Consider the following 14248-nt stretch of genomic DNA (forward strand, 5'->3'; position numbering starts at 1 on the left):
GTGATTGCTGCCTCTCGAAATTCATCCAGTGAAACTGCTTACCAACATGACATATTCAATATTTGTTAAATACCAAACATAATGCAATTAATTCATTAGTTAACTAGAAGGTAGAGTAGAGTTTTAGTGAAAATTAAATGATTGAAAATATCGCTAACTTCATTAATTTTGGGAACAAAAAACGAAATGCTGCAGACTGAAAAGCCATTTAGAAGGTGAGAGACCCAGCTCTTAACTTTGAACTGAGCCAACTGATCTTAATGAAATGAGACGGAATGTCAATCACCCACGACGCAGTAAAAAACAGTGACTCTCATAGGCTGGCCAGCTGGGTAGCCCAGCAAAAATAGCTCATCTAAAAGCTACTATGGGATCAGTACATGAGCCAATACTCAAGATTACAATATCTGCATCAGAACAGAAATGTGGCATCCAGCCATCTCTACTTAAAACAGAATCTTCCATGTTTTCTTGGAGACTGATAATTAAAGGATCATGACCATTATCTGAGCTAAAAAAGAAGGAACAGAGAAAGAAAGAAAGTCAGAGAGAGTGAGCAGGAAAAGAGAGACACAGAGAGAGAGAGAGAGAGAGAGACAGGGAATTAGAGACAGCTGTACACTTGGGAGCTGACCTGTATTCGCCCACTGATACACTGAGCACAAGTGAAAGGTGTGTGTGTGTTCACTGAACGTCGATGATCTGTGTGCGTGTGCACACATGACAGGTAAGAGGAAGTGCTGAATCTGCAGTCCTTGCCCTTTCAATCTTCGCTCTCACACACAAACACGCACACCGTCTCAGAGGTGAGTTCACAATTCTGTAGCTTTTATAGATCTCATTTGTCTGTATTTCATCGCTCTCTCGATGCACCCAACTAATGCTCTCACACAAAAGAGTCATGTGTGTATTTGTGTATGACTCAAGTCAATTTATATGAGTCCAAGTCAAATTTTAAGTCTGTGAGATGCAAGTCCGAGTCTCTGAGATGTGCGTCCAAGTCAAGTCTCGAGTGTTTGAGGTGTGAGTCCAAGTCTCTGAGCTGCGAGTCTCAGTTGAGTCTCAAGTCTCTGAGATGTGAAAGCAAGTCAAGTCACAAGTCTGAAATGTGCGTCCAAGTCGAGTCTCGCATGTCTGAGGAATGAGTCCAAGTCTCTGAGATGTGAGTCCGAGTCAAGTCTCAAGTCTCTGTGGTGCGAGTCCGACTCGAGTCTCCAATCTCTGAAGTGCGAGGCAGAGTCAAGTCTCAAGTCACTGAAGTGAGAGTCAAGTCTCGAGTCTCTGAGGTGAGAGTCCGAGTTGAGTCTTTGAAGTGCAAGTCCGTGTTAAGTCTCAAGTCTCTGAGTCTCGAGTCACTATAGTGAGAGTCCGAGTTGAGTTTCAAGTCTCTGAGGGGCGAGTCCGAGTCTTCTTATTTGCTGCAGGCATTGCATTGTACAATGGTAAACCCCTACTAAAAACCTGTCAGGTCTGACACGACTTCAACAAGCCTTTCACAATAAAATCCTTCAGTATGAAAGACAAAATTGAAGCACTACACAAAGTAAATACAATGTATAAAGGAAAGGGCCAAAACTACTTGAAATGACTTCAGCTACAACAGCTACTGCTCTAGCTAGTATACCTCCTATCCAAACTAAACACTAGCCAACTGTTTCAGTTGTTTTTCCTTCTACAATGAAAAGCTGGTTGTTTAAAGCAAAACTGATGAAAACTGACATGGTTGGAAGCAAACGTTTTTATTCATTTAGAGCATTATGGTTGGCAGCACAACATCAATCAGGAATCAGTTTTGTTCATGTTTTTATGTCAGGCTGAAATTTCACAAGTCTCAAGACTGAATCGAGTCGCGCAACATTTAAGGACGAGTCCGAATCGTGACACAGATCAGCCAACACTCCCCATCTCTGGCATGACTTACCAACTAAAAGGCCGTGTTCAGTACAAGTATACAGGTGTGCCTCGCTGATCCACTTTTTGGGATGGATGGATGAAGTGTCAGCTCTTTCTCTCCTAGAGAAAAAGTAAAAAAAAATTATTAAAAAAGAGAAAGAGAGAGAGGGAGTTAAAACTGCTTAGCCACACACCTGCAAAAGTGTTCACCAACTGCTGAGACAAGGGTTTTACAGCCAATTAGGAACTATGTGCTACTGTGTGTAAGCGTGGGCAGGAGAAAAAGTGTGTTATCCATGCTCAACTACATCCCCATATGGTCATGTTAGCCATGGGCAAACGTCTCCACTGCCATTTAACTACATGCAAAATGTGCTCAGCACTATAAACCTATGGAACTCTGTTTGACATGCACTGATCAATGTAAAACATTCAGCATCATGCAAAAAAGCAACATACTTGATCCAGCTCGTACCATGGAACTGGAACACCCCACTAGAAGTATTGAAGATGCGCAAATGTGGGAATAGCGGGCCAATGGAGATATTCAAATACATATCTGCCCATATCTAGAGATGCACCAATTCCAGTTTTTCTCTTCTAATACCAATCTGATTCCTGATCTCTGGGCCAATGCCAAGCACCAATCCGACATCAGTGCTTTTTATTAAAAAAAAAATTAATAATGTATATCTCACTGTCTAACGCCAGGCTGTAACTAAAGTAAAACACCAATACAAATTAAAACGAATAAGAATGAAAAACAAGAATGAAGTATCACAAAAAAAAAATTTCATTATGTTATCATGGTTATTACGCTTCTGGATAACAGCACAAAAACAGTAATTATTATTCCAGTATCAATAATAAAGTTGTAAAATCTGAACCTTCAAATAAAGTGTGAGTTTAACCCGTATGATGATATTGGTATCTGCTGATACCAATATCATCATGCATCCCAAGGTGTAAAGATTCAGAATTTTATTTGATACAATACAGTGATGTCTTGATTCAATACATTTTTCAAAGTTGCTGAAAATGTGCCTTAGTTTATTACAGCAAGCTAATATATTAGGCCCAAGCTAACACGCAAGTCATGAAACAGCAATGTGATATAACTCAATATAATAGAATGAGTTGCATCTTTACACCCCACCCTGCTTCCTGGGATTGCAATTATCATTGCAATATAAAGTTGAGACCACTTATCAGTTTATTAGCATGTAGTTGTTGCATACAGCATGCAGTTTTTGCATACATTGACATTACAGGCATGCAATTTGTTGTTACGTCTGAATAACAAATAATCAGCCAAAGTGCCCCTAAAGGTTTAAATGCCTCTCTCTTCACACAGATTCATACACACAAAGCAGTGGGTCTTTTTTGGTCTGACCTACAACTCAGCAGTTTACAACCTCAATATCATCCAGAGCATCAGCCAAAGCCCAAAAAACACATAAATGCATGCACACACACATACACACACACCTTAAAAGCCCCCAGTGCTTCAAAACTAGCATTTCCTGCCAAATAGTACACTGAGCATCAAACACACTTTACCCTAAAGACATCTACATTTACGCACACATGCACATACGCACAGACACACACACAAACCTCACACACATATTTTCTAATATCCCCCATAAGAGGAGGGCATCTGACGAGCGATTACTGCCAAAAAGATCTGCTATCAATTATTAAGCCCAGCCTGCGGCTAGCATCATCACCACGACAACCAGCAGGTGGGGGGAGGACGAGGGGTGCAGCCAAGCATGAATTTTAACTTCACACACATAGATAAAGCTTCAGACAGTGTGTGTTTGTAGATGTGAGATTTTTGCCTCAAATGACAAGAAGCCCAAAAAAAGCCACAAAGATTAGAATGCTTCAGTTAAATTTCTCTCTTCTTCCATCACATTTTCAAACCTGAACTGAGACAGCATTCAGTGAGACAGTTAGCCACCTAATCTTAACCAATCAAAACGTATCAATTAACCACACAACATATGACTTAATCATAGCCAGTTAACCAATTAGTCTTTATATGAATTAATCACAACCAATCCAATTACCATGACCAAATCTACCATGTGGGTGATATGGATGCCCAGACGCAATCAACAATGATATAGTATATAATCACCTGTAACTAAAAATTACTGTTTTTTTTCGTTAGCTTAGAATGAGTATCTACACAGGGAACAGGACCACTTCCAACAGAGGCCGCCACATTGTGTAGCCATGTTTCTACAGTAGCCCAGAATAAACAAACCAAACACTGTCTCTAGGGAGCATCTTTTGCACTTTTACACTGAAGCAGCAGCTTGAATTTTGGAAGATGGAGAAAGAAAAGGTTGGAAGATGGAGAAAGAAAAATCAGTGCGTGTTGCTGGTGCTGACCATTATGTGTTGTTAGAAGTTTAAGAGCAAAAATTTTGACAAACGATCATACTTATTTTTTAGCACAAAAAAAGCAAGAAAGGATGGAGGGAAGGGAGGGGGTGAGGGAGGGACGGGTGACGGAGGGAGGGAGGGGTGATGGAGGGAGGGAGGGAGGCAGGGGTGGGGGAGGGAGGGGTGAGGGCAGGGGTGGGGGAGGGAGGGTGAGGGCAGGGGTGGGGGAGGGAGGGTGAGGGAAGGGTGAGGGAGTGAGGGAAGGGTGAGAGGGTGAGGGGGTGAGGGGGTGAGAGGGTGAGGGAGGGAGGGGTATTCAGTTGGTTGCCTTTAACATTTTGACACAACTATACTGTGTCAAGGTCCTCCAAACCAACTTTGTGATAGGAAACCACTTTTTTGTGTTAGTGCAAAATTCCCCTTAACAGCACTAGTTTATTCTGTCAGGTTTAGATTGTATCAGCTGAATAGGGCATGTCGCAGCAGTCTGTTCTAGTCTGACTGCCTGTCAGGCACTAGGCGCCGTTTTGTATGTAATAGCACGTATGCAACAGTCTCTGGAGACCAATTAGTCATGAGTCGTCATGGAGGGAAACATGGGCCATAATGGCTCCACATCTGGCCAGTGGCGGTGGCAGCTGAATTGGGGGAGTATATCAGTAGAAAACTGGAAGAGCCCTGGCAGGCAGTGAAAGTTATGAGCCAATAAGGGCTGATTCAAGATGATATGACCAGTGTAGATCTTGTTCTTTTCCTTTACGCAATTCAAGACTTTACTGGTTAGAGTAGCCTGGCATTAACATTGACAGTGGTATAAAAAACTGTACAAAACACTTTCATAACTCACCTCAGATGTTAATGGTTCACTGTAATTAGTACTCCTTAATTTACACTCACTCTAAACTATAAACAACATCCTCTTCTGTCTATGTTCTATGCTACTCCTTGCAGCAGAGTTTTACAGCAGAGGTCCGTATGACGTAATTGGCCAACATTTCGACATCCTGCTTCCAGGGGTGAAGTCACTTCAGATTCATTATTTATCCCCCATCCATCACATATTTATCATTCTCTCCAGAGAGAGAGAGAGAGAGAGAGAGAGAGAGAGAGTGTGTGAGTGAGAGAGAGGCTATTTTTAAATGACCTTAGATGGGAGCCTATTATTTACTAACTAACTTGACTCAGACTCAGATACAGAGAGAGAGAATGTGTAGAATAATGATTATTTTTCTCAGTGGGACATCACCCAGGTCTTAACAGCAACTACTATCTTCACATTTCTTTTTCATTATCCAACCACCCACTGCCTTCTGTCCTGTTGTTCTAACGTGTCTAACCCACACTGGAGAAGCTGTGCAGTATTATGGTCTTGCTAACATTCTGCAAAACTCTTGTAGAGCCCAAAACAACAGCTCACAGTTTAAAACCATAATCAGGGATCTCACAACAACAAGGTGGCAACTGGAACGGACAAAATAATATTGGTGACAATCAACCATTTTGGTGCAGTCAACAGTAAAAACAAAGAGTTAACAAAACTAAACCAGAAAATTACACACCGGGGACAGCAAGAAAGCCTGGGTAACTGTTGTGGTTGACAACAGTGGAGTGATTTGTGTGCAGCTGAATTTAACCAAGGAGCTAACATAGCAGTAAGCAAGCAGTTAACTAGCTAACATGCCCTAAAATGAAAAAAAAAAATCACAAAAGATATTAAGACAATTCTCACTCACCACATATCACAGTTTCCCTTTTTGTGTTTATTAACAGTCAGTGAAGATGAAGTGTTAAAAGGGTTGTGTCACATCAAAAATAGCTAAAATTGGCATTTCTACTATGTTGCTGCGTATTCTGTATACAAAGCACCATCCCCTTCAGAAGTTCACAGCCAAATCAATGCAGTGCTAATGATCAAGGATGTGAATAGAGGTGGACAATATCAAAAATCTAACAATGTGATACTTCAAGATTTTTTCACAATGCACTATATGTCACAATATTAATTTTTCAGATATCTGACTAGTTGGATCTGAAAAAAAAGAATGAGTAGTGCTACATTTTAAAAAATACAAAAACTGTGAACACAATAATTTTATATTGTGTTGCACTAAATTCAGTAAAACAAGACTACTAATTTTGCTCTCTTTGTAACGAAAAATGCAGTGGGTCAGTGTTCTACAAGTACAGACGTTATACAAGACAGTATACAAGACGTTTAGTACAGAAAAGCATATTGTTTTGTACCGTGACATAATTTATCTCGATAACGATATATATTGTCATATTGCCCAGCCCATTCTCGTGTCAAAAGTGAAGTGTGACTCCCTCTGGAAATCTGTGATGCAAAACTGCTCATCATGGCAAATTCCATTAAAATGAAAGTCATTACGCTTGCAAAATTCTGCTAACATAAGATAGTGTGACTGGGCCTTTACTCAAAGACAAGCTGCGACCGAAACAGATCCCTGTTGGACATTTGTCTCTTAGTGTCCAAATCATGATATGAAATTCCAGTGTGATTCTGAGGGCACTGTAACATCCCACAATGCATTTATAAATTACAGTGAACGTTGTACATCACTACATCAGCTGAATATATATCAACGTGCTTTGCGAGTCTCTTGTTACTAAACAATGGAAAGAAGAATGTTAATTTAATGGTGGCTCCTGAGCCACTGAAAATGAAACTTCATGACTCTCGAGGAACTCTCCAAAAAAAACAGCAGCTCTTACAGTTAAAAACAAATACCCTAATACTGCTCAGCATACAGCAAAATACAATACTGACTGTTAACTGTTCCCATGGACCAAGAATTAAATGTGTAGTCTAGTCATGTCTTTTACTTCCTTCCTCTTGTCCCCTGCACTTCAAAACATTACGCTCATGTCTAAGATTGTGAATAAAAAGCAAATTCAGCCTCGCTCAGCAAATACTGCTGGTTTGTTTATGTTACCGGTGAGTAGTGACGCAGGCTGATGATGAGTAAGTGTCAGAACTATTGATTCATGCGTTTTACCGCTATTTAGTAAACTACATAGTTCTCCCATGTAGAGCACAACACTAATGAGGGAGTAGGGATCCATTTTGGTCACAGCCACAGTCTTTGAGTCATGCTGGGCTCAGAATGTCCATACAGTTCTGCACGCAAAAAGAAATAATAATTGCTTAAAAGAATCATACTTAAAAAACTGTATTTTACTGTGTTACTCAATATGTAATTACTTGTATAGTATTTCATTCACTAAGGGTTAATAATGTATTTTATTAATGCTACTGTCACATTTCTGTTAATATGTCAAGAACACAAACTAACAAAGCCAAAAATTCATTTCTGTACTATTTTGAGTAAGAAAAAAAGAAATACAGTTCACACTTCAGTCAGCTTTTTACCCTAAGAAAAATGATTAGCCCTTAGCAATATGAGCTGCGTTCTGAATGTGTGTGCACACTCAGTCAGAAATTATCACAGTGCATCCAACAATAAAGGCAGCACGGGACTCTTTTATACAGCATAACAGCCTTTATTCTTTTATCAATTAGAGAAACAGACAGTATTAAACCCAATCACTGCTGTCTTAATGGCTTTAGCTGTTTAGTAACAGAGTCTGTCAACAATCTTAGTTTATTTCTCATGAGAGTAACATGCCACCAAACTTCTTGTCCTTGAGGATTGTGTCCTTTCTTTGCATTTGTAAGAGTGTGTGTGTGTGTGTGTGTGTGTGTGTATACACCTATTCTCTTGCATCGCCACCTCTCGCTCCCCTACCCCAGATCATTTGTTCAGCCCTCTACAAGCTGTGTAGCTGCACGTGAGAGGAATATCTATGCCTTTGGTGAGAGGGGGAAAAAAACAAACACAAACAAATTGAAAACAAATGTACAAATATGGTGTGTGTCTGTGTGTTCATGTTTGTGCTTCTGCTCTCTTCCCTCCCTCCCCCACCCTCCTTTTTTCTCTTTCTCTGCCTTTCTCTGTATATTCTATATTTAGTGCTGGGTCATAGTAGGGGGCTAATTAAAAATACAAGAACAGCCACTGGAGGTCTGTGCTCATATATGGGAGAGCTAGAAAACACAGCAGAATACACATTTCTCCCAATACACATCTGTCTCTCAATCACTCTGCCCATCATGACAGGCATGACTGAGATTTTTAGATGTTTAGACCTCCCTTTATGCACTGTTCATCAGTAATTTCACACACAACGGCTATCAAACACATAAAACCATGGAATCAGCTATAAATAAACCAACAACTTTGCAAACATCTGACTTCTCTCGCAGCTCATTGTTTTTTGCGTAGTTAGCTAATCACTAAATGTTGATACACAAGGTTAGCAGAATTAGCAGTCTGGCACAGAGCTGCATACCTCCTGTGCACACATTCACTCATTCACTTTGTTTTATTTTACATTTAGGGCTGAAACTTGCATTTTCAATGCAATGTTCAACCTTAATTGAGTTAACCACTTACCCTGAGGGGGGCAGCAATATGCTTATAGTGTTGTACCTATGTCAGCAGATAACGAAAGAAAAAGAACAATTATGGCTAAAAGTTAAAAAATAGTGTAAAAGCATTTTCTTAAAATGAAGAACAGTCACATACAACAATTCTGAAGCAGGAGAACAGTCGGTAAACAGCTGCTCTCTCTCCAGGCTGGTGTTCTGACAAACCAAACTACTCACTGAGGACGCGAAGGTCACACTGCAAGTGATTTATCAGAATGGCTAATGATGCCTTTACAAAAATCACTGAAGCTGATCGTACTACATTACTGAAATTAGTCAGTGGAATATTCTAAGCCACATCACTTCTGATATTAAAAGGTAGCAGTGTACTACTACTGAACAATCAACAGCTCATCCTGTCAAGCTATTGCATAAAACTGGTTAATTGGCTTAAAATACAACTCATTGTGTGAACATTTTCACATGAAAAATGCCATCCGCTCATCCTGGAAACCCATAGCTCGCATACTGAACTAGCATGTTAAAATATTGAACCAGCTGAAGAGCTATAACATTAACCTACCTATTTTAGCATTTGCTCATTACTTACTGTAGCTTAAAAGTATGGACAGACTTAAACAAAGCACCACATATTCTCTTCTGTGGTGGTAATTTAACTCTTGGTGAACAGTACCTCAGTACATTTTACTGTTACAGGTCTTTACATTTAAACCTGTTAACAACAATAACAACCTGTGCATGGAAGCTCAACATAATCAAAGTTTTTACAGCCTCTTTATAAGGTGGCACTACTGTTTTGCTGGAGTATTTGGACTGAACCAACTTGTGTGCAAATTTCTGAAAAAATATGAAATATTGCGATACATGTCATGTCCTTAAGCGTCATGATGTTCATCCACCTTTAGCTGGGGCTGCAGAATATATTCTTTGCTCGTCATTACCACAATATCAGCCTTCGCAATGATGACAACCTAATCAATCACAAATGTTCTTTGGGTGCTTAGATGAATCAAGGCATCATTGCTCCAGCAAACACAACTCATTTTGGTTAAAACTAATGTAAGCCATTCTATAACCACATCACAGCCTCAAAGTTTTTTTTATTTATTTTAGTATATTGCAAGTCATTTTTCAATGTGTAGCAACATAACTGCAATATTTCGAGCAGCCCTAGACAAAGTTCAGCAGCAGTTCTTCATTTGAGTCCTGGGGACACACGACAATGCTTGACTTGCTTGCTTTAATTACCACAACAACATTTCAACCAGGCTTGATAATTAGATAATGAGATTCATTAACGCCTTTGTGCAGAGAGCGAAAATCGCTACTGCCACCTCTTAAACTATTTTCCTCTTCGAATGGCAAGACCTCAGAACACTGTCATTCCACCACATGAAAAGAACAAAATATGACAAAGCAGATACTGTAGACTTTTGCTATGAACTACCAGTTAAACAAAAGAAACAGTAATACAAAGACATAAATTTATGTGTAATGGGACACAAGAAATGGCACGATACCACTTTCTCAATACTTTTTCAATACCAATATTAAAACCTGAAGGATGATCAAATATTTTTTCTTTAAAACTGGCTATTTTTAATTAAAGAGGAACATACAACACAGGGCTATCATGCTCAAATTACTCAAACAAGTAGTACCCCACAGACAGCTAACAACATCAGATTACACAATGCGTGTGCTATTTCAAGCTAGATTTGTTACAGGGTTGGATCCAATTATCTTTTAATATCAGCCTAATACCAAAACCCATCGATGCCGATATATCATCCGTAGACAAAAGTTTCCAAAATGACTTGTTTACACCTGCCATTAACATGCGTCTTGTGTGATCCATTCATAAGTGGACAGCCTCAGTATGTCTCAGGAATGCATTGTGATTCAATCACTTAACCCACATTGGGAGGTGGTCAGGGATGCATATGACCACATATCATTTGTAGTGTGAATGCAAATTAATGTGTTGAAGGAACACCTTAAGCAACTGTGTCATCACAGCAGAGACAAAAGCAGCTGTATAGCTGTTTGTTTACAAGTGATCCAAACATTTGGAACAGCTCATAAATGTACATGAACAAGGACTCGTCAGACAATTTTGTCTCACAACAAACACAGCAAGAGACTGACATACTGCATGTGCAGAGTACTCATCCTGCCGTCACAAAATCTGCTCACATGTGGTCTCTGGAGGCGCCTTCCAAACACACAGAAAGACCAGGTATAAAAGGCTATATGTCTTACTGTCCACTTATGATTAGATCTCTCAAGACGGATGTCAATAACAAGCATGAATAGGACCCAGGAGAAAAAAAAACAGCACTTTTTGTACAGTGCTGCACAATACAGTAGCACTCAGACCACTTCTTATGGGTTCTTACTGAACTTGGAAAAAGCAACAGCATCTTCTCAGAAGCCTTCAAAGCAGAGAAGAGAGTTTTTTTTATTTTAATTATGCGGTGCCTTCAGCTATAACTGATAATATCTTGAAAGCTTTGCCAATGTGTTATCTTCTTTTGATTTCCACATTTCAAATACTGTTTTAAATACTGTCTGAGTCCAGAACTCATTCAGAGATGCAGACTGATCTGACCAAAGACTTGGCAGAAAAGCTGCTGGCTATTAGCAAAACGCTAGACTGAATCAGTGTAATAAAGCAAACGTGAAACCTCGCAAGATACAGGCTACAAATGCTAGACTGTCCATCTGCGTGTCTATCCATGAAGTGTCCATCTGTCATTTGTCCACCTATTTTGTGTCACGCCTGCTGATTCTGCTAAGCTGTAACACCTGTTGCAAAGGAATAACACATTTTCAACAAAGTGCAAATAAAGCCAGCCTGGATGTGAATATGCCTCCAAATTTAGGTAAACTATCCATCTAATGGGAAGCAATAATCTTTATGGCTCTGATTCACTGGATATAGGGTTACACCTATAGGGTTTGTGTTGTAAGCAGACTATCTATCTAAAGGCTAGTACTAATCTTTGCAGCATTTGGCTGAGATTGGGTGGGTTATTATGATAAACTCCGTCACAACACGCTGCCCTGAACATATCAGGTTTATCATCATTTCTTAATGAGCACTGATTAACTTCATTCTTCATTTACAAAACAGATTTAAGAGAGACCACATTACATAGATTTCTAACATCCAAGCGCCAATAATGGAAGTCTTTAAGCAATGTTTGCCTCGGATTCACAGGACATCTCATGTGCAGGCCTCAGAAGGTTCTGTCATGAGTTGTTAACTCATCAACCTTCTTTAAATGTAGGCCAATGTTTTTGTTTGAAGAAGAAAAGAGAACAAAACTATGACACATTCTTTATTTTGGATATGGTGTGGCTTTGCCAGGAGATCAAATGCCCACAAAAAGCTTAACTGATCCTATTTAACTAGATGTAATGTTAGTTTTGTGTATTATGCAAAATTAGAGCTGGGCCATATGACAATACTTACCGTTATTGTGATAAATTACAGCACAATATGCTTTTCTGTGCATATTGTGGTTACCAGCACTTAAAAAACACTTTCCAATTGCATGGTTGACTAAAAAGAGAGCATAATTAATCCTGTTTTATCGGATTTAGTGCAGCATTGTGTGAAATGTTGAATATAAAAAGTGACTGTGTTCATATTTTTGATGGTATTTTTAAAAAGCGTCACAGTTTTGTCTGTTCTAACTTACCAGATGTCAGAAAAATATCATTAAAAACTTTCTAAAGTACTGAGATACATTTTGCCATATTTCCCACCTCCATGTGAAATCAGGAACATAAAGGTAGTTTTCCACCACTTCCCTGCTGAAAAAAACAAAAACAAAACACAGAACCTATTCAAATTTTCTTCTGGTTCCTGGTGGTGTTCAATAGTCAGTAATGATATTTAGTGTTTTCCTGATGGGTTTTTATCACATTATAAAGGATCACAATGGTTTAACAGGTGTTCTGGGACTGATGTCAGATGCATTTAATAGTTTCCTAATGGGATCTAAAGGTGTCCCACAGGAAACGAGTGGTCTCTAATGATAACCATTAAGACAATGCTAATCCTAATGGTTCTAATGGTCTTTTTTCAGCAGGGTAGTTTGCCAGACTCGGTCTTTTTTTAACCTTTTCACTTACTACAAGATCATAATGTGTACTGTGCATCATGAAAAATGCCTTCAAGCATTGTCATCTTGCAGTTTTGTCCGCGCCTAATGAGACCACTTAGTAGCATTAGAGTGGTGGGGACTCTGTCTGTGCTCAGTCAGTGGCATCTCCTGTATTTGCCTCGACCCAACAGCTGGTCACTCTGGTTAGAGGGTCAAACACACGGCAGGTGCTTAAGTGCGAGTCTCTTGTTGGAACAAGCCCAATGTAAACCACTTGTTCGTGACAAAGTGGCTGCTGTAACCTACCAAAGACAGAAGAAACCTGCCTGAGCAGCGGGGGAGTGAAAGCAGCGTGTTGACACGGCACAAAACGGTGATAAACAACAGCAACACCGCACCGCCCAGGCCATTTTCAACCCCGCGCTCGCCTCCTGCTCGAGGCCGCCCTCCCTGCATCCTTCACCGGCTTCATTCGCTTCCTTATTTCGCCTTGAACTCGATGCTCTCACTCACTCACTCACTCGCGTCGTGTTTGTTTCCACTTTTAGGCAAAACTGTCGCTCAAGAAAGAATCCCTCTCACGATAAGATGAAGTGAACCCGCTTACCTTCGTCTGGTGATGGATTAACTGCTGTTGTGAACGTTATCGCTTAACTCGTGGACCAAACTCGCTTTTTTCAGGAGTAGTTGTGGCACTAGTTGGCTTTCTCCTGGCTGCTGATAATAATAAAAGCGTAGTGTACTTTTTTGGGTGAAAATATCGTGGATTTGGATGTTAATGCGCCAGTTTTTATCCGCTTCTCAAGCAGCGTACGTTAAAAGTCCGTTAGAACATTTTGAATTTTTAAATGTAAAACTGCTGCGCGTGTGCTGGCGCGTAGCTGCGCTACCGGCGCGAGCGAGGCAGCCTAACTGGCTGCTGTTGCCCGGAGGAAATGGTACAGCATTGCTGCCGCATGCATGCCTGTGTGTGCTGTTTTGCAGCAACTCTGACACTGTCTGCAATGCAAACGCGGTAAATAAGTGTATGCACTGCAGCAAGCTTATGCTGATGCATGTAATACGAAAAACCAGGTTGCACGGCCAGCTTTCTTTTGCAGCATCACAGAGTGGGAGACAGCAATGTCCCTTGCCCTTGTGGACAGCATATGCCTAGCAATTCTGCTCGCAGGGGCCGTAGTCCGTCTCTCTCTCTCTGTCTCTCTCTCTGTCTCTCTCTCTCTCTCTGTCTCTCTCTCTGTCTCTCTCTCTCCTCTCTCTCTCTCTCTCCACACTGTAAATCTTATGACATGGATGGATAGTAATATTCCTTGCACTGGTAATAGTAATCTTTTTAAACAACATACATCCATAACATCAAAACAACCTCGTT

General features: G+C 40.2%; 1 protein-coding gene across 1 annotated transcript in view; it reads right to left on the reverse strand.

Moving 5' to 3' along the window:
- Positions 1 to 13777, reverse strand: part of klhl5 (kelch-like family member 5) — an 88295-nt gene extending 74518 nt beyond the window's left edge. The window contains exons 1-2 of the mRNA XM_036583733.1: positions 13484 to 13777; positions 1922 to 2013 (exon numbers count right to left, since the gene is read on the reverse strand). The gene's annotated coding sequence lies outside the window, so the exon portion shown is untranslated. The remainder of the gene's footprint in view (positions 1 to 1921; positions 2014 to 13483) is intronic.
- Positions 13778 to 14248: the final 471 nt, after the last annotated feature.

Source organism: Colossoma macropomum, unplaced genomic scaffold, assembly GCF_904425465.1.
Source record: "Colossoma macropomum unplaced genomic scaffold, Colossoma_macropomum, whole genome shotgun sequence".
NCBI lineage: Eukaryota > Metazoa > Chordata > Actinopteri > Characiformes > Serrasalmidae > Colossoma > Colossoma macropomum.